Here is a 20,478-nt window from a genome sequence, read left to right on the forward strand (position 1 = left end):
GCTCGCTGCACACCATTACATGTTTTAATGCGATCACCAGTTCCTTGTGACAAATGGCGCCTCAAGAGGAGTAGTGAAGGAGATAACACCAACGCGCTAGTACTTGATTTGAAGAGTTGACACGAAGGCAGCAACTTAGGTACGAGTATGTCACAAATGGCAACAATTATTACATAAAATTTTTAATCGAGGCGAGAACAGTGACGAATGACAGAAAAGAAATCGGACAAAAAAAGCCAAACAAGAATCAATTAAGTAACTAACCACCACGGTGAAGTATTGCCACCAGATAACCTTTTTTCATCTCAAATGTAAATCAAAATACCGGCCCCGGGGGAGTAATGTCATCGTCTGCTAACCCAGAGGTCACGGGTTCGATTCCCGCCCAGGTGGTTTTTCCTCCACCTAGTGCTTGGGTGTATGTAATTGTGAGATTGTTGTATCAATGTTCAAAGTCCAATGTTAAAGGTCAAAGAGCTCTTTTCGGACAAATGCAAAATTAATAAAAATAAATAAATAAAATTCCCCTCTCTGTCTCTCTCTCTCTCTCTCTCTCTCTCTGCCTTTCAATGAACTTTTGAAACTATTGTCACAAAAGCATCACTGGAGGAGATTCACAGTAATCACCCTGAAAGATCGTTTCACTTGTAAGGGCAGTGTGCACGTAGTACTTAGCCCTAAGAGGCCGGTGAAATTCAAGTACAATATAAGGTGAGAGGGAGGCAGTTCCTTTCTAGCGCCACCAATGGTTTCTATACAAGACCTGATACCCGAAAATCACAGAACTTAGATGAAGGACTGAGGAAGACCATAGGCGTAACCGGAATCGAACCTGGTTTCTCCAGGCAGTAGACCAGCGCTCTACCGACAGGACTACCATGACCACAAGGAAACTATAACTTTTGAAAAATTGAAGAAAAATATCCTTCAGAAAGACCCGAAATTGAAATTTCAGAAATGAGCTACCCAAGTAGTATTAGTAGACACAATGAACAGGCAATATATAGTTGTACCGTTTTATAGTCTTTGTCCATACAAAACTAAACTGAATCGGCAGAATACCAAATAATAATACCTGTATGTCAAATTCACACCGAGCCCGGTCACGCTGCTGCAGACCCTGAGGTCCACAGGCCAGTGGCCATGGCACTCTGCCTCAATCACCAGTGGGCCCCGAGTTAAAATGACACAGCGACGACATTGGACACCTCAACACAGATGAAAGCGAGGAGATATTCCTAGGGGCCCGGTTAATCATGAGCAGTATGGGTATAGAACCAGTACGGTCGCGCTCACCAACTGTCGGCGTCGTCATCATGGACCGCGCCATACTTAGGTGGAGGAATACGAGTAAATTAGTACGTGCGAGTACGTACAGGGTGCGTTCCAAAAGTAATGAAATTAAATTTCTCGCTCCGCTCCTATTGGTCGGAGTAGGATCAAACCACTTCCCGTGGGTGAGAAAAACGCTAATCTTTGCCGAAAACCAGTCTTAGTGCTCTCCGAGCTGTAAAAACGTCAGGACACCAGTTATTGTAAATCTCTGCGCGCCGAATGTGTCACGAGAGACCAACCGAGCGGAAATTTTAATTGAAATTTTGCAATGTATTGAAAATGAACTTAGTATTTGGGCAACTTCATCAGTGGTGATGAAACCTGGGTTTTTGAATACGAACCAGAAACAAAATTCCAAAGCTTTGAGTGGCACACTCACCAGTCCCCAAAGCCCAAAAAGCCAAGAATGAGCAAATAAAAAGTTAAGCCAATGTTCATTGTCTTTTTCGGCAGTAAAGGAGTGTCCATAAGGAGTTTGTTCCTCAAGAACAGACAGTTATCGCTGCCTACTAAGTGGATGTGCTCGAAAGACTCTGACAAAGGGTCATCAGGATGAGAAAAGGCATCTCCGCTAGCTAGAAACTCCATCACGACAACGCGCCTTGCCACAGCGCGTTACGAGTACGCGAGTTCCTGACCAAACACCACGTCCCGACGCTGGCCCACCCGCCCTATAGCCCTGACGTCGCCCCAGCAGACTTCTTTTGGTTCCCTCGGATTAAGGCAGCCCTGAAAGGAACCCGTTTTTCGTCCATAGAAGAGATCCAATCAGCCGTGACGAAGACCTTGCGAGAGGTCCCCAAAGACGCCTTCCAGGGCGCGCACCGGTCATGGCAGAGTCGCTGGAAAAAATGTGTAGAGGTCCAAGGACTGCACTTTGAAGAATTTTAAGCGTTGTGCAAATCTGCTCAGTAAATTACTTTCCAAAAAATAATCGCATAACTTTTGGAACGCACCTTGCATGTTGGTGAAGGTGGACCATCGCGATTCGCTATGAGTGGTGCCTCAGCAGTTTGAAAACACGACTCAGTCCTGTGACCCCAGCAAGCCTCTCACTCTGCTTCTGAGCTTGTAAAAGTGATGGTCATGCTCGCCTTTGTCCCTTTGATTATTTTTGGTTCAAAATCTGACTGGACTATATAAATTTTTCTGATTCACCCTGCGAATTATGTCTCTCAGTGGAAATTAGGAGTTTGGACTTAATTCATAGTTTATACAGGGAGTACAAGACTCTTGGTTCTGTAGAGATAACGAGTATTGCAACAAAAAAACAAAAGGGATCTGGGTATAATGACACTGCTCAGATTCGGATGAAAAATTTGTCAATAAAACATTGCAACTCTGAGAACACCGGAGAGTTTCAAGGGGAACAAAAGGGTGTTTTTTAAAAATGGAAATGGGTACTCTCGAGAAGACGTCAATGTACTAACGTTGTGATGCTTTCGCTAGTTGCTGTTTGCAGTTGATCGATAACCAGCTAGAAAAAAATTTCGCCCCCTGCAAAATAGTATGAGTGTATTGGAGCCTGAACTGAAGTTGGCCGCATTGTGCGATCATGGTTGGGAAACACGATCGAACATGGGGTGGTTTTACGTGTCTACCCAGCGCTTGTGTAAGTCAATTCGCGAGGAGAGGGGTGCAATGGGAGAGGTGGTAGCAACACACCCGCTGGAACGGGGATGCTCTCTTCCATTAAGGCGGGAGTCGGGGTCTGCCTCATCCGGCTCGTTATGCTCCCGGATGCTTTGGCACGTCTTAATGCGGAGCTGATGAGGAGCCTTGCGGAAATGCGCCCCACGGTGGGGAGGGGAAAGTCCTTTGCCCCTCGCAAACGTCACTCCACGAGTGGGAAGAGCAAATGGGAGGCGAGTGTCTCTGCTCAAATATTTCTTGAAACATCAAGGGCAGGCGAGGTGGGACAGTCGAAAGATGAGTACGTAAACTACGCATATCTACATGTATGTAGTAACCAGACTTAGGCAGTAACGCGTTAAAAAACATGTAATTTACGTTAAAGAGTTAATTTATCGAGTAACTCTTAAATTAACCCATATTATTTTTGTGTAAAATGTTTGACTTTACGCGTTTATTTATTTTAGGAAATGAATAACGTACAATTTTCGCTTTAAAATTTACTTCTTCTGACGAAAAGAGATATTCATAAAAAGGATTTTATGTTGTTTCCAATGAGAGGAAAAGAAGAGAGAACGATTAGTCTTCAATTAAGCCTTTTTCCCGACCGTAAACATGGGAAATGTGCAGCTTCTATCATGGTTAATTTTTATTTGAGATATGTTCAAGTGTTTTGACGTGCTTTCGTGGGCCAAAAAATGTTATTTGTTTTGATAAAACATAATCTAAGATTGCTGCTAATGTGGAAGAGTATAGGTCGTTTTCGTACACCGAGAACAGAAGGAGCCCTGTAACACATTCCTGGGGTATTCTTGAAGTTCATTCATCCTCTTACTAAACCAAACCATCGACGAATACCTTCGTTCGCCGTTAGATAAGGATTCCTTTAACCAATTGGTCACTTTATAATTAATATATTTTAGTATATAGTTTGTGTATCAATTTCTCGTGAGGAACCTTATCCAAGGCTTTGTTGAACTGTAATATTATAGCTTACACATACGTATTCCTTCCGCCGATATCAGAATATCGTGAATAAGAAGACCCATTAGCTTTTTATAACATCCGCATTTCCTAAACCTATGCATGGGATGGCAGAGTATGATCCCAGTGTCGAGGAAAGCCAGTTTATTGTCAACAAAGATATGCTCTAAGATTTTGCCGGATATCGATAATCAAGAAATCAGTCTGTTGTTATTGAGGTCCTCCTCACCCCCGAATATAAAGGCCGGGGTTATGCGAGCAAACTTCCAGTCGCGGGGTATTTATATTTCTGGTGAATACGGTCTGAAAGAAAATATATAGGATACCGCACTTCTTTACTTAGTCAATGACAATTCCGTCATTTTCTGCCTTCCTACACAACCAAAGTACGACACGACGTATACGATAGCCCATGTTAAGGCAAGTCATGCACAAATGAAAAGCAAGAAGTGAAAATTCTATTAAATAACTTGCAATAACATGCAACTCAAGGTCTCCACCCCTGACGCCGCAGGTAGAACGTGAAATTTTGCTATTGGCAGCGGATCGCAAAGACATCACCCCCGCGGAGAAGGATGAGGAGTGGAAGGGTAGAGCAAAATACAGCAACAGATGTTTGGGGAATGTTTTCACATGCACTATATAAGATGTGTGTCAGTCCCACTAGTTCATGTGGGAGGGGATTTGGCAAAAATACACACGAGATAAATGTATAATGCACGAATATAAGCAAACCTAATCATTCACCAGGCGTTGCGGGGGAGAAGTGATTTTTGCCTCCCTCAACTCTACAATTACTACACCGTATTACATGTGTCGTGTGTGTGTGTACCTATATGTATGTATATATATATATATATACATATACATATATATAATGTAAATGAAGTTAGCACTAGTGGACAAAGATATAAACACACAAAAGAGAAAAGAGACCCACTAGTTTTAGAATTTTCGGTGGTCCAAGCCACCTTTCTCAAGGAAGAGAAGAAAAGAACTACTCCTTCCTTCATTAGCAGTTCCTTCCATCTCTTCCTAGAGCGAGGTGGCTTGGACCACCGAAAATTCGACAACTAGTGAGTCTCTTTTCTTTTTTGTGTTTCTGTGCTTTTGTCTTTGTTCACTGGTGCTAACTTCAGACACGTTATGCTTCACATTCGTGACTCTCACATAAGTGAAATTTCATATATATATATATATATATATATATATATATATATATATAATATATATATATATATATGTATATGTATGTATAATTATTATTATTATTTGGTAATCTACCGGATAAGGTAGGTTTTTGAATGGACACAGCTCCTAATAAATATTTTGTGACTCCTAGCAAAACACAACGTCCAACTCTACATCAGGTCCCTCTTCATCTCTGAGTACCTTCTTCCTCCCTTCATCCCGTCCAACATCCCCATCCTGTTCCTTCCCTTTCCTCGTTTGCCCAAAACATTCTCCCCTCTATCACAGTCTTCAACATCCCACTGCCGGTCAATACCACCTTCATCCACTTTTCCTGGCTCCATAGGATTTCTCCCAACAAACCCTTCTCTTCGCCCACCGTATCAAGTATTTCCTCATTTGTTTTCTTCTCTGTCCAGTTCACCTTCTCCATTCTTCTCCCCACCCACATTTCAAAAGCCTCCAGTCTACGTCTATCCTTCCGCTTCAATGACCACGTTTCCGCGCCATACATAGCTACGCTCCATATCAATGTTTTTACGAGTCTTTTCTTAATATCCGTACTCAACGTCCCTCTCATTAACTCCCTCCTTGTGAAAGCCTCTTTGCCTAACGCAATTCTTCTCCTTACGTCCCTACTACTTTGACCGTGCTGGTCCAAAACACTACCGAGATACGTAAACTGTTCTACCTGCTCTAGTTTTTGCCCTCCTATTTTAATGTTAAGCTTGCCCTTTTTCTTTCTAGAAAATCGCATAACCTTTGTTTTATTGATATTGATTCTCATCCCATACCTGTCGCAGTGAATTTCCAATTCACTTAGCATTGCTTGCAACCCCTTGGCTGACTGACAAACCAAAGCTTGGTCATCAGCAAACCTAACTGATTTTACGGATTTCCCGCCCTCTTTCATTCCTACCTCCAGTTCTTCCCATGCCTCTTTAATCATTTCCTCCACATATGCGTTGGACAGCAACGGTGATAATGGGTAACCCTGCCTTACCCCTCTTCCTAACACTGCCCAACCAGACTCCCCGTTTCCCACCCTCACCTGAGCAGTGTGAGACATGTACAGGTTGCGGATTAGCCTCCTTTCCATCCAATCTATTCCTATTTTCTGCAATATACTCATTAGTTTTTCCCAATTCACTCTATCAAACGCTTTTTCGAAATCTACGAAACAGGCAAATACCTCCTGGTTGTGTTCTATATTCCTCTCGATTAATAATCTCATTACTGCAATGGCATCACGCGTACCTCTCCCCTTCCTAAACCCAAACTGATCATCCCCTAAGTAATCATTTGCCCTACTCTCTATCCTTTTGTTTATGATCCTGAGAACAACATATATATATACATATATATATATATTTATATATATTTATTTATATATATATTTATTTATTTATTTATATATATATATATATATATATATATATATATATAAACAGATATAAGGAAAAGGGATAGGAACACACATAAAGGACGAACACAATAGAGGTGGGGAAGGCGGAATCGAACGGATCACAAGAGTAAAAATGTTTCCTTGACCGGGAGTCGAACACCGGATCTTACCACTTACCGGGCGGATGGTGTTCGTCCTTTATGTGTGTTCCTATCCCTTTTCCTTATATCTGTTTCTGTATAAATGAGTATTTATTCGCCGTTTGGCGGGATTTTGTGTTTGAATTTGTATATATATATATATATATATAACGATTGTACGGAAAAACTCATACGAGCGGCACAATAATTGGCTGACACAACATAACACAAATAGAAAAGAATAGACACATATAAAAGAACACTTACACGGTAAATTGTTCGAGCTTTCGGCCCTCTCAGGGGCCTTCTTCAAGAGAAGGCCCCTGAGAGGGCCGAAAGCTCGAACAATTTACCGTGTAAGTGTTCTTTTATATGTGTCTATTCTTTTCTATTTGTGTTATGTTGTGTCAGCCAATTATATATATATATATATATATATATATATATATATATATATATATATATATATATATATATATGTATGTATGTATATATATTTGTATCTTTTAAAAAAAGCCTCATGGATCTGAATGGTAATTTAAACGAAGGAGCGAGATATCGCATGCCAACAAAAACACAGAGAAACACGTACAAATGACGCACACACGTATTCCAAATTTTCGGTGGCCAAACCCTTTTTCCTTTGGTGAAAGAAGGAAAAAACTTAACGGGTGATATTTAAGAGAAATCGAGTACATTGTGAATGTCGTCCGCCTTTTTCGGGTTCCGGAGGTGGGCGGCACTCGTGAAACTCAGAATAAGCGTACGAATCCCGGGATGGGCTGGGCAGTGGGCGGGTGGGAATTGGAACGGGCAGCAGCACACTTTCGCCACCCTCCCCTCCCGAGGCTCCTTTCGCCCACCGAGAAACGAGAGCGAGTCAACCCCTGGGATTTACCCATTTCACATATCCCCCACCCCCCTCACGCCCCCCTTCCCGCCCACCCCCAAGCCATCCATATCTTTAGCAGCAGAGCGCCGAAGTGTTCTTTAATTCAATTTCTCGGCTCGCTTAGGTCCCGGACCGTATTCCCCGGGCGCCGCATGTTGTCCGGTGAACGATTTTTTTTAAATCTCCATCCGCTACTGGGAGACGAGAGGAATTAGTCGGCCGGAAAGCTTTTCCCGCTCCGCGCATCGGGGATGGTTGTCAAAAAGTTGATTTCTGATTTCGTGCGTTCGATCAAGAGACCTAACATGTACGCGGATAGGCACCCGAAAAAAATGAGAGCGATAAAAAAATGTTCCCCTTTCATCCAGGGCAGTTTTTAAGTGAAAATGTACGCAGCACGAAATGCGCTTATTAATTGTTAATAACGAAGACGCAAAGGGTTTAATAAGGCGATCTGATGAACGTTGAGTATCATACATTCTTCATCATTAGTTTGTCGTCTCTTACCGGCATCACTCCGCCTGTGATTTTCCGAAGTTCATCCCGCCCTCTCTGTCTCTCTTACGTTGAAAATTCATCGCCGCTTGAGTCTAGCCTTTTCTTTCAAGACCCCGTATGTAGTCTAGTATCTCCTCAAATTCCTTACACCACATTAACACCCTTAATGTGGTGGAAGGGTTTGCGTTTTTTCGATCTTCCTAAGGTTGTGCTGACAGGAGTAATAATAATTGCTCCTGGTCGAGTCACCAATGCCAGGTAGGTCGAAGGGTAGGAGCATCATGAAAGGTAGTGCGCGCAGCGTGGTGTTCTTCAGTCTATACCAGAAGAGTGCAGCTCTAAGTTAAGGCAGGGATGTTATTAGTAGAGCCAGAATAGATTCAGGGATGGCGGAGAGCGTGCGTAGAAGAGGTTCATGGTACTTTACGCTCGTTGTGCCACATCTGGAGTCCAGGTCGAGCACTTCATTTCCATGGGAGGAAATACTAAAACAAGGAATGGAAATGGCTCACGGAAAATACATTAGATTTATTAAGAATTCCTAAGAGGAGAGAGTGAGTGTCAAGCTTATTATGTTTTTAGGTTGAGAGCCTATTTTGATTCGCGGAGGGAGAGCAGACAAGCATTTAAACTTTTAGAAAAATAAAAGACACTTACGCTCTCTTACGACACTGAATGAAAAAGTTATAAAAGCCCCAAATTGCCTAGATGTATCCAACCACCGAGATAAAATTAGGTAGACAGACATCGCCACAAAAGGATTCTTCCCTACTATAATACGCAATTTTATGAACTTTGAACGAAACCCCACGAATATATTTAATAAATCACCAAATTTTAATTAGTCAGTCAAACACACCAATTACTACATGATGTATATAGGCATATAAGTTTTCAAGTTTATGACTTATTCTTCTAATGATCAAACATATTTTAATGTGCATAATATAAACTCATATTTTTTCATTTAAAGCTGGAGGTATTGCACCCATCACGCCATTAATATAGACGTGCGGGGTAATTTTAGTGTAGATAAGCCTATTTCTAATTACCTAACAGGAAAATGGATATTCATTTCGTTTTTTCATCGATATATTTTTCAACTATGAGTCACATTAAAGAGAGTTTCACAGTCATTACTATAATAATAGTTCAGAATATTAGAGGTAGTGCAATATAGATGCAAGAACATTTTTGCAGAAATGCAAAGTGTAGAAAATCTTTGGAAGGGATATCCACCAAAACTCACACATCTATAGATTATTACTGTCCCCTTCTGCCATTTATTTGAAAATGAGCAAAAAGACACCACCCGAACACTGAGGATTTTTCACAGAAGAGAAGAGGGTAACTTGCAACTTTCTCACTCTCTCATACAGGTATATTGAAAACTGGTGGCTATCAGGTCAAAAAAATAGATACGCATTTGAAACGAGAATGAGCAAATTCTCATAGTTTTGGCTGACTAAGAGGTAGAAGACGACCTTTTCTTCTCCCCTAAGGGTGGAAAACTAACCATGATTGGAAATTTCTTTGAAATACCCACGGATCGAGAATGGCATCATCGCTTCCGTCAGTGTAGCCGTTTAGTAAAGCTTTTGAAAAAAGGTCTCATTAAGTGATGCTGTCAATACATACTTCTCAATTGAAGGCCTTGATTCCAAATACTATTAAAAGGTCGAAGCTGTGGAGTTTTCATTTTATAAGTGTCATTTCTGTATTTTAAAAAATAATATTTATGTAGGAATTTATACAGAAATCCGGTGTTCCTTTCCCATTCATAATTTTGAACTCAGCCACGCCAAATCCGAACACACTGCAAAAAAATCATTTCATAACTTCTACCGCGATTAAGCGAGGAAGTAAATGGATAGATTTTTCGTTTCCAAACCAAAGTTTTGGACTGGTTTTCCCAAAATGTTTTCATAGTTTTCTTATCACCTTCCCACGAGCGCGATAAGTTTGATTAATACACAGTAAACTTTATTGGGTTCCATAAAACAAAGTTTATTTTAAATTTAGAACTGTTTTTGCCAACAATAGCATCCTCAGACACAAAATACGCATTCGTCGGTAAAATGCTTACGAATCGCGAAGTACAAGGGTAGTCTGAAAAGTTTTACGGCCTAACGAACAAATGAGAAATTTGTTTCTCGAATTGATTTTTATTTTTCAACATAATCTATGAAAATCTCTTTCCTCCGAGCGAAACTTTAAGGCTAGAAAACAGGAAAAAGCCGCTGGAGACCAGATTTGGTGAATATGATGTGTGGTCAACCAATTTTAGGTTAGATTCGTGCATTTTAGCCATGGCAACTGCCGAAGAGTGAGTATATGCATTGCCCTAATAGAAAAGTACTTTCTTCTTCTTCAGATGTATTTCATTGCATTTGCAATTTGTGCCTTAATCTTGTCAATTAACGATACGTAATACTTTCTCGTCACTGCTTTACCTTTTTAAAGGTAACTGAACACAGTTCCGTGAATATTCCAAAAAACAGTCGCCATCACCTTCCCGGCCGTCTTCGTCTTTTTTGGACCAGGTTCAACAACTGCAGTCCACTGTTTTGACTGTTCTTTCGACTCAGGTGTGTAGTGCTGGATCCAAGTTTCATCTACAGCAATTCGTCGATGCAAATAATCTCACTCACTTTGCTTAAACTGCTCCAATAGAGCCTTGAAAATGTTCATTCGAATGTTTTTTTCGTCCAAATTGAGCAAACACAGCACCCAATATGGGAATAACTTACGCATTTCCAATCTTTCGGCAAATATATGACAACTGCATTTTCTCTACATGTCCATAGCCTCTGCTAGCTTCCTTGCCTTAATTTGACGGTCATCCGGAACCATTTGTTGAAATTTTTCGATGTTATCGGTGGTTGTCACAGTTTTTGGCAGTCCGCGACGGCCATCATCAGCCAAACTCTTACGGTGACGTTTAAATTCAGCCGCCCACAACCCCAGTGTCCTAAATGATTCTGCAGAGTCTCCGTACACAGCGTCCAATTCGTTTTTGATTATTTTAGAAGTGTTCTCGTTCAAAAAAACAAATATATAATGGCAGCTGGATACTCAATGTTTTTAACTTTCATAAAATTCCTCACAATGACTCATTCAGACGATTGTAAAACAACAACTGAGAGGCCAACATGGCTGAAATTTTAATGAGTAACTTTGAACGCACGCGCAAAAACATTCCCCAACTTCTGTTGATGAGTATGGTCGTCTTATTGTTGAGATCAAAAACATTTCAGACAACCCTCGGATATGTTCCTGAGGAAAAGGAGGACGTGCGAGGTCTGGCCAATAAATACGCGAACTGGTGCAATCTGGCGGCCATGACGCGGACTATGGCCCCGCCCACTAGCGGCGCTAGTTAAGAGAAGACCCAATGAGCCATTGTACTTGGCGGATCGTCGAGCTGTGCGTATGGTGCCAGTTATGTTAGTTTCTATTGCTCTTGTTTTTACTGTTTGTTGAAAATGGAAATTGACGAAATCACGGAGCAACGAAACAACATCAAGTTTTTTGGGGAAGTGCGGTAAAATTTGTCAAGAAATCACTTAAATGTTGACAGCAGTTTACGGTGACAATTTTCTGAAAAAAACATCTGATTTCAAGTGGATTAAACGTTTTAAAGATGGCTAACTAGACGCCACGGATGAGGCAACGGACGACCTTCAACCACCTGGGATGACGACAACATTGATCGTGTGCGGTCCCTTGTCCTTACCGATCGTAGGAAAACTGTCCGAATGATAGCTGATGAACTGAATTTAGAAAAATCAACAGTGCACATCGTTTTAACCGAACATGAAGGATGGATCCTTCACCATGACAATACGCCTGCACATTCGGCATTGATTGTTCGCCATTTTCAGGCAAAAAATTCAATCACCATCCTTGATAATCCTCATTCGCCAGATCTCACCACCTGCGACTTTTTTCCTATTTCCAAAATGCAGAAATGTGATGAGGGGACATCACTGGGAAGATTTGGACACAATAGAGCAAGAAACGACGAGAAAACTTAAAAGCCTGACTGCCAAGGGTGCTTTAAAATGTGAAAAAAAAGATGAAATAAGTGCACAGCAACGAATGGAACAAAATCGATGTGGACTAAATTTTGCAAAATGAAGTTTTTATGGCTTCAGTTCGCGTATTTATCGGGCAATCTTCATATAGTCCATAAGTTTAGTATCTTCATCTTCAAAGCAGTGATCAAAACAAGTTGAAGCTAATAATATCAATTTCATTGACACGACAAAAGTTGGGCATTTCATTGCAGCACCTTGTAGAAAAAACGCGTGGCCGGGTACTCGGGTTCGTATCTCGTTCGATCAAAGATATTCTTCCTTGTTGGAGCTCCATTGTTTCAGTGGCAAAGTAACGGGATTGGCAACGATCAAAGCCAACAGTGAAAACTCTCGCGCGGTAGACAAAAATCCAGAAGGAACAGTCGTTAGAAATGCAGGCGAATGCCGCAGAATTGGGAATACAATTATTCTGCCGAAACAAATCCTGCGCCGGATTATTATTCATGATATAAAAGCCGACATTTATGAGCCGTTTTGGAAAAGAGTGAGCAGCAGATCACGTCCACCAGGTGACCGGGTTTAATGAATCGCTTTGAGGCACGTGACGGAACTCGAAGAGTGAAGAAAGAGGCGATGATTGCATAGGAAATTCCACCAGCGAGCTCCCTCAAAAGCACCCCGAGGCAATAACAATCAGAGGGTCCCCCATCCCTTCGCCCTATCCCCCTCCCCGCCAATGTACCATGCATATTTATGCACACACACGGAGACCTCGGCCCAACCGATGTGCACACTGCGCTTTGGTGCGTCCTTTCGCCCAGATTCCTCACGCTGCTCCTCGCGATATTCCCCAAGTGCCGACAGGGATTGATCTCTCGCTTAAGGTGGGTTTTGGATGGATAGGCAGACTCTTTGCCGCTGCATTACTGGGCCTAACCTAATGCCATGTTGCACCCGACACGGCAATATGCATCAGTTTAAGCATGTATATGTATACGCATGTATGAGTACATACGGATGTTTTCTTCAGAGCATTATCACCGTAAACAGCTGTCATCTTTTCAGTAATTTCTTGATAACTTTTACCGCACAAAAACTTTATGTGTATTCGTTGCTCCGTAATTTATGTCAATTTCCATTTACGACAAACAGTAAAGACAAGGGCACCAGAAAGTAACATAACGGGCACCATACGCACAGCTCGACGATCCGCCAAGCACAGATGGCCAATTGGGTCCCAGACAACTAGCACCGCTAGTGGGCGGGGCTATAGTCCGCGTCATGGTCGCAAGTTTTCACCAGCGTATTTATTGGATAGACGACGAATTTATTTAAAGTAGTCGAGGCGGTATTTTACAACAAACATATCATTCTTGTTGCATGATTTTAATAGAACTGGTGTTGGCACTATGAGTTCGATACGTGGTTATTAGTTCATTACATGCCAATTTTTTTCATGTAGTTGTATCTCATGCTTAGTGCGTGACTTTGTCTGTCCGCGTGCTGTGCATTCCATGCCGTGGATAACCGCCCCCCCCCCCCCGCCCCGCACCTTCTCGGTGGCTTGCAGGGTATTATGTATACATGGATACAAACCCTTCCGCCGATTTTCTGCTCCCCTTCGATCCTTCTAATATATATTTGCTCCATTTATCCCTCTACCTCACTTGCCTAACATTTTCCCTTCAATCACGGTCTTCAACGTCCCATCGCCAATCAAAATACTCGGCATCCATTTTTCTTGTCTCTTTGGCCTCTCTCCCTCCCTACTGTACCAAACACGAATTCGTTTGTTTTTCTTGATGTCCGTTTCAACTCTTTCCATCCTTTTACGCGCTCACACTTCAATATCCCCGAATCTACCCCGAAGTGTAGATTTTGCCCGTACGTGGAAGTTTCCGTGCCGTAAAAAAACCACATATCAATCCGTATCAAAATTTTTGCTTGTATTTACTTTTTCTATACTCAAGGTTCTATCATTAACTCCCTTATCCGAGTATAAGCTCCTTTGTCTTGCCAAATTCTCATCCCTATGTCCCTCTTCGTTGACTATCCCCCAAAGCAACTCCTACATTTGTGACTTGTTCTTCTTATTTCAGTTTACATTTGAATGAGATGCCATATGGACAATTGCGTTTGTAAGTGAGCAATTACATGGTTTGTGTAAAAAGCACCGGTAACAATTTTTCCCTGCAGTATGCTTAAGTGCTAAATTCAGACCGTCGGTTAAGTGTGCGCAGATCGTATTGGCATCGATAAGATGACAGTGCACACCATTATCACTGAAAATTTGGTGATGTGAAAGATCTGCGCTAAACTCGTCCCGAGAGTCTTGACGGACGGCAGAGAGTCGAGTATCTGCTGGCGAAGACCTTCTGCAGCACGACACGACGATTCCCCAACCCCCTTACAGTCCCGACTTGGCACCAGCAAACTATTTCCTTTTCCCAATAGTGAAATCCTCCCTCGAAAGACACCACCCTAGGGGCATTCAATGAAGCTCGCATGCGTACCCTTAAGGACCTTCCGGAATCCACTTACCAGGGAGCCCTCAAGTCGTGGAAAAGCCGCTGACAAAAGTGTATCGACGCTCAAGGGATGTGCTTTGAAGACTTTTGAGGCATTGTAGGTATATCTGAAATAAATCTATTTTTTGCGAAACTTTTCCAGATAATTATTATACATAACATGTATATTTGATGTCTACCTATAAAACGTTGAAAATGTGTAGCTCTGGTCCTTACTCTGCATGCATGCATGGTTACTGTAAGTTGGTGTCTTTGAGTGGTGAAATCTACTGAGGTAGCCTATCCGTATGGAGTACCATGAGACGGGGACTCTTAAGACGATGAGAGGAGATAAAGCTTAACTCATGTAATTCTTAAGTTAAGAGATGTTAAAAGAGTAGCTATTTATAAAGTAAATAGCGGAATGAGAGCGTTTTCCTCATGAGACGTGAAGAATAGTAACGGAGACGAAGGCGCTGTGGATAACGCTTTGAGTGCGTGAAACTCACATTTTGCACATGCTATGCACAAGTTTTTAGTGAATCGCCACCGGTCGTTTGAATATAATAATTTGAGCAAAGAAAAATAATTTTTTTTTCTTCATCCGTCATGTGCTAACCATCCATTTTTAAATAGCCCTACTGGTTGCTAGAGAGTCGTTTAAAAAACTATAAATCTTTTCACAAGTTTTAGGCAAAGCAAATTGTTTTCCTCTTTTTATCCTTCAGCCACAGAGCTGGCACGTGTGACCTCAATATCTCTTGACCGTTAATATTTTAGTTCCGACATCGGCCAAGAAAGTGTCAGAGCACTCTCTAAAGCAGTGTAAAGGCATTGGCATTGGAAAGGCCGAGGAAATGAACGAGCGTAACGGTATGGCAGAAATATCTTCCGCCAAAGCTCACATTCAAGTCAGCCGAGAGGAAAATACTACATTCCACTTAAATAAATGTTCAATTTTTCAATTAAAAAGGTTTCATTATCAGTATTTACAAAAGATGACTCGTTTTAAAAATCATTTTTGTGAACATTCCCATACTTACAATTTTATGCAAATACGTCACTATGGAGCGCGAGTGTCATGACGACGATCATTTTTGCAGCAACATGACAATCATTAAGTCACTATTATAAAGTTTGTTCTAAAAAGTAGTATGTATCACTACTCCATGGCAGGAACTTTTGTATATTTGCTTCGTTGAGAAAATACTTAACCCGAAAAAGTCGTAGTGCGCGTTGCCGAGATCTGGATATTCTGGGTTGTCGTCAAACAAGAATTCAGGTTAATTACTTTCGTGCAGTGATTTATCTTAGCGATTGGCGATGAATTATGAGTAGAACAATGAACGGAGTACATATTTAGAGAACTTGAATACTATACTACATGCAGATTCCTTAACATCCGGTTTCAATTTATTTTTTCTAAATCATATGGACATCTCCCAATTCACTACGTTCCCTACTCATGCATGCTATCTACCCGGGAGAACACACGTCAATGCATCGACTGCCAAAAGATTAACGCAGGCTAATTTTGCGCCCCTTTTTTAAACGAGTAAAAAATAAAACTCTTCAATGTTTCGTGAATGGGAGAATTGCCCAACACCCCTCCCGCCTGAGGGATACCGACACCCATTCTTAATTTTCGGCATTCCCGTTAATGTATTTTGTTTTACTCGTTCATTTACATTATTTCCCAAAAATATTCCACGAATATGCCGCCGTAAATCCAAAATAACCCCATTTTTATACCAAATATCTCCATTTACGGTTTCACATGTTCCTTGGAGCTCCATCGCAGAATCCCCACAGCACCGAGAAACTCGAACCAGGTTCATTTTTGGTCATATTCATGAGAGGGAAACACTGGGGCCCTTGAACTACGACTAAAACGAGAGCTTCGCGGGGAGGCAAACGGTACTCCACGTCAATCATCGAAAAACTTCTGCAAGTTAATAGGCTCGGAACGCATTTTCAGCCTGTGGAAAAGAAAGCCGAAGTTGAGCAAATCGTAATAGACGTTCAGCTAGATATCACGGTTGAACACTACATGCAAATACCTGCTCAACTGAATATCTGCGTCGGCCCACAACTATGATTCATCCCTGGAGTTCTTACTGGACAGGTCACCTCCACCTCCATTCCGCTACCTCGCTAAGGGCGGGTGGAAGTCCACCCTCGCCGTGGTCCACGACTCTTGTCCCGTGAATTCTTGCACTCCTAGTAATTTAGAAAGGTATTTATTTCCAACTATTGGCTCTTTAAGCTTGAACTATTCGCATTCGCGTTAGGGATTTCATGAAAACAAATGCACTACGCAGGGATCCCCAAAGAATTGGTGTACACATTGAGGTCTTCCATGGGGCCATATTCGACTATATTATGGCGAGATATAGGGATCGGTAGGCATTTTAAATCGCAACTTTGGATAAATGTGGAAGATTACGTCCTAACGATACACAATATGAATACTTTGGTCTAAGAAAGCTGGACGCCTGGAAAAAATGGATAGCCGCCTGTAGCGGCTATCCATTTTTTCCAGGTAAAAAGAAGGTAATCCGATTACGTCCATGTTTTAAAATTATGAATGTAATCACCGAACGAACGACCGGCATTACTAGTGAAATTATTTTAATTGAATTTATCAATTTATTCGAAAACATTTACATATAAAGCCAAAGAGGCAATGAATGACGTTTGCCTGAAAATACGTTTCGGACGTGGAAAAAGAAAAAAAAATGCAAGCCAACGGTACCCGGTGTTCCCAAGCCGTCACCCATTCAAGTACTATCCGGGCCCGACGCTACTTAGGTACGGTGATCGGACGAGAACCGGTGTATTCAGCGTGGTATGGCCGTTTGCAAATTCCCGTATTATACCATTAGAAGTTCAGGGATGAACAAAAATGAGAGAGAACGCGAAGATATCGGGGAATAAATGAAAACGACTCGAAAGGATGGTTCAAAATAATAAGACGAGAATATGATTGACACGATGGGACGCGTACACATAACATATTACAGTAATGTGTAAAAGAACGCAAAAATTGGGAAGGTTTATAAAACAAGACATTACATGAAATAGACATGAATAAAACGTCACAAGTAAGAATAAGGTGGAGGAATAACGCCGAATTTTAAGGCTTCTTCTCCTTCTTTCGCGCGCAGGCACGCCAGAGCACCCTCACCCATTCCCCTCCTCCGCCGCCAGCCGATTGCCCGCCACACCCCACCCCACCCCCGGCCGCAGTCCGACTCCCACGCACACCCGCCCCACCCCCGCCAAAACTCTCTCCTCGCCCGCATCGCTTATCCTATCGGCCATAGGCATCCGCCTCAATTTGTTGGCTAATCAGCGAGACTGATGGGCCAATCGCTCTCGGAAAACCCTAAACCCTATATAGCCCCACCCTACCACTTACCCTTGGAAAAACTCGTCAAACCCACCCTCCGCCCCTTCCGTCGAATCCCCACTGCCTCCATTCGTCTTTCCTACCCCCACCATCATCTTTCCCATCATGCCCTACATGATATACACACCCATATATATATATATATATACACACATACATATATATATATACATATATATATATATATATACACACCCATATACATCTTCCAAAAACTAACGCTCTTCAGCGACGACCAGAAATCAGTGCAATCGAAAATCAGTGTGAACGGCATTGGATAAAAATTAGTGTTAAAAAATAAATGTCTTCGAGAAGTGTGAGGAAGTTTTCTTTCGGAGCGCCTTTCCCATGTCTCTCCGAACGTATCGGATAGTTCATCAAATAGTTTCCAGCAACCGATGTTCAAAATTCAAATTTTATATGACGGAATAGAAATTATGCTGAAAAACGCTAACTGTAACAAATCATCCAGACCGGAACAAATGCCAGATCGTATATTTGAGGAATTAGCGTCGGAAATAGCGCCGTACCTAGATATCATATTTAAAAAGTCCCTAGTACATCACAAGACTGGAAAACGACTAATGTGACACCTCCATTTTAAAAAGGAAACAGCGAGGAGCCGAGCGATATCAGACCTTATGATTGCTAGTCCGATAATGAGACACCTCCATATTTGTGAGTTTTGATGTGAAATCCATCACGGTTTCCGGAAGGATAAATCCTATGAGATACAACCTGCACTTTTTGTCCATGACATTTTTGGTTCTGGAGAAAATAATTTCCAGTGTTTTGTAAATTTTAAAAATCCTTCGATAAAGTATCCTTAAAAACCATAAACACAGTAATCAACCCGAAGGGCGGTTTAGTAGGTGTTGGTAGAGTTCACCCAGTACTAAGCCCTATACGGCGTGTGAAATTCACACATCAGGGTAGGGGGGCCAGTTCCTTTCCCTGTGCCGGTTATGGTTTCCCAGGAAGATGTGGTACCCGAAAAATCACATAGCTTGGGTGGAGCTGCAGGTGCTCAGAGTGCCTTGCCCGGGAATCGAACCCGGGACCCTCCGGTCAGCAGTCCAACGCTCTACCCCCTGGACTACCGCGACACACAATAAAGTATCATATAGTAAAATTCTAACAAAACTTATGTCTTACATAAAAATATCCTGGGTTGGATTAAATGACTTTGTATGGTCACGTACCAAAAGTAGTATTCATAGATGGCGTTGGCTCTAATGTAGTCGAAGGCACTCTGAGTGTTCCCCACAGGGAATTGTCATAGGATCTTTTTTATTCCTTCTTTACGATAACGATATATCCGTGGTTGATAGTAACATACTTTTACATACATACTTAATTTGCCGAAGACACAGTGGTTTACAGGGATATTCGTAGTCCTGATGATGAAGTATCTATAGTAGATGATCTCAATACTATACAAAGTTAGTGTGACTTTCGGCAGTTAGAATTAAACTTTAAAATGTGCGTAGTGATGAATTTTTGGATAAAGATCAAAGTTAAATACTTATGCGTTGCCCTCATTCACGAACTCACCTGGGTGAAACTCACTTATATACGGTAAATATGTGGACAAGCTAAAAAAAATTAGGATTAATTGGAAGAGTGTTGGAAGAAATGCGTCGAGAATATTAAAGGGCAATGTTTATCTTTCGGTAGTTAGGGATCATTAAGAACATGCGGCTAGTAATTTGGATGCGCTCCTGATCGGCATTCATTCCCTCCACAAATACTTCAGTGGTAACAAAGACGAGAAAAGATCCTCTCTTCTTTCTTCGTGCGTTGGAGTGTTGTTAATTCTTCGTCGTCATAAAAAATCTTCGAACGCGTAATTTTTGAAGGAGTGAATCGTAATTTCGTTAAGAAGGATCTTACCCGAGTACGATACACCCTGGATCCCACGGGGGCGAATGCACGCGATCAATTAATTAAATATTAAGGACATTAGAATGGGAAATATTGGCATCCACTTTAACTTCCACCCTCATCAAAAATCCTTTCACTTGATCTATGCTTTGAGAAAGTTGAACGAATCAGAAGTTCCCAGTGAGGATATTCGAGTAGGCCTTTGCTTTTTTCAGGCATATCTGTTTTATAATTCAGTCTGGTTAAGGTCCCATCTTCGTGAGTGGGAACGCAAAAAAAACATATTTTATCTGCAGAAAATTATTCTACATCCAATCGTTTTTCCACCAATTATTATTGAACGGTAATTGGCGATTGCCTTACAGATGAAAACTAATGGTAATCATGTGAGTCCACAATTAAATATTTTCAAAAGTGCATTCTTAATGTGCCGATTAAAAAAAAAGGTATTTTTCTCAAAAAGGCGTGAAGGAATGGAATTCATAGCCTACCACTGGTTGGTAAGTTCAATTTTCAGACGTTAAGACAATACTTTTAATCGTTCTCCCAGTTACTCAA

The 20,478-nt window shown here is 41.5% G+C and overlaps 1 pseudogene; it reads right to left on the reverse strand.

The window, feature by feature from the left end:
- Positions 1-17,367: 17,367 nt before the first annotated feature.
- Positions 17,368-17,486, reverse strand: LOC139688466 (5S ribosomal RNA; annotated as a pseudogene).
- Between the last annotated feature and the right edge of the window lie 2,992 nt (positions 17,487-20,478).

This window comes from Hetaerina americana, unplaced genomic scaffold, assembly GCF_022747635.1.
Source record: "Hetaerina americana unplaced genomic scaffold, ioHetAmer1.1.p SCAF_2, whole genome shotgun sequence".
Classification (NCBI taxonomy): domain Eukaryota; kingdom Metazoa; phylum Arthropoda; class Insecta; order Odonata; family Calopterygidae; genus Hetaerina; species Hetaerina americana.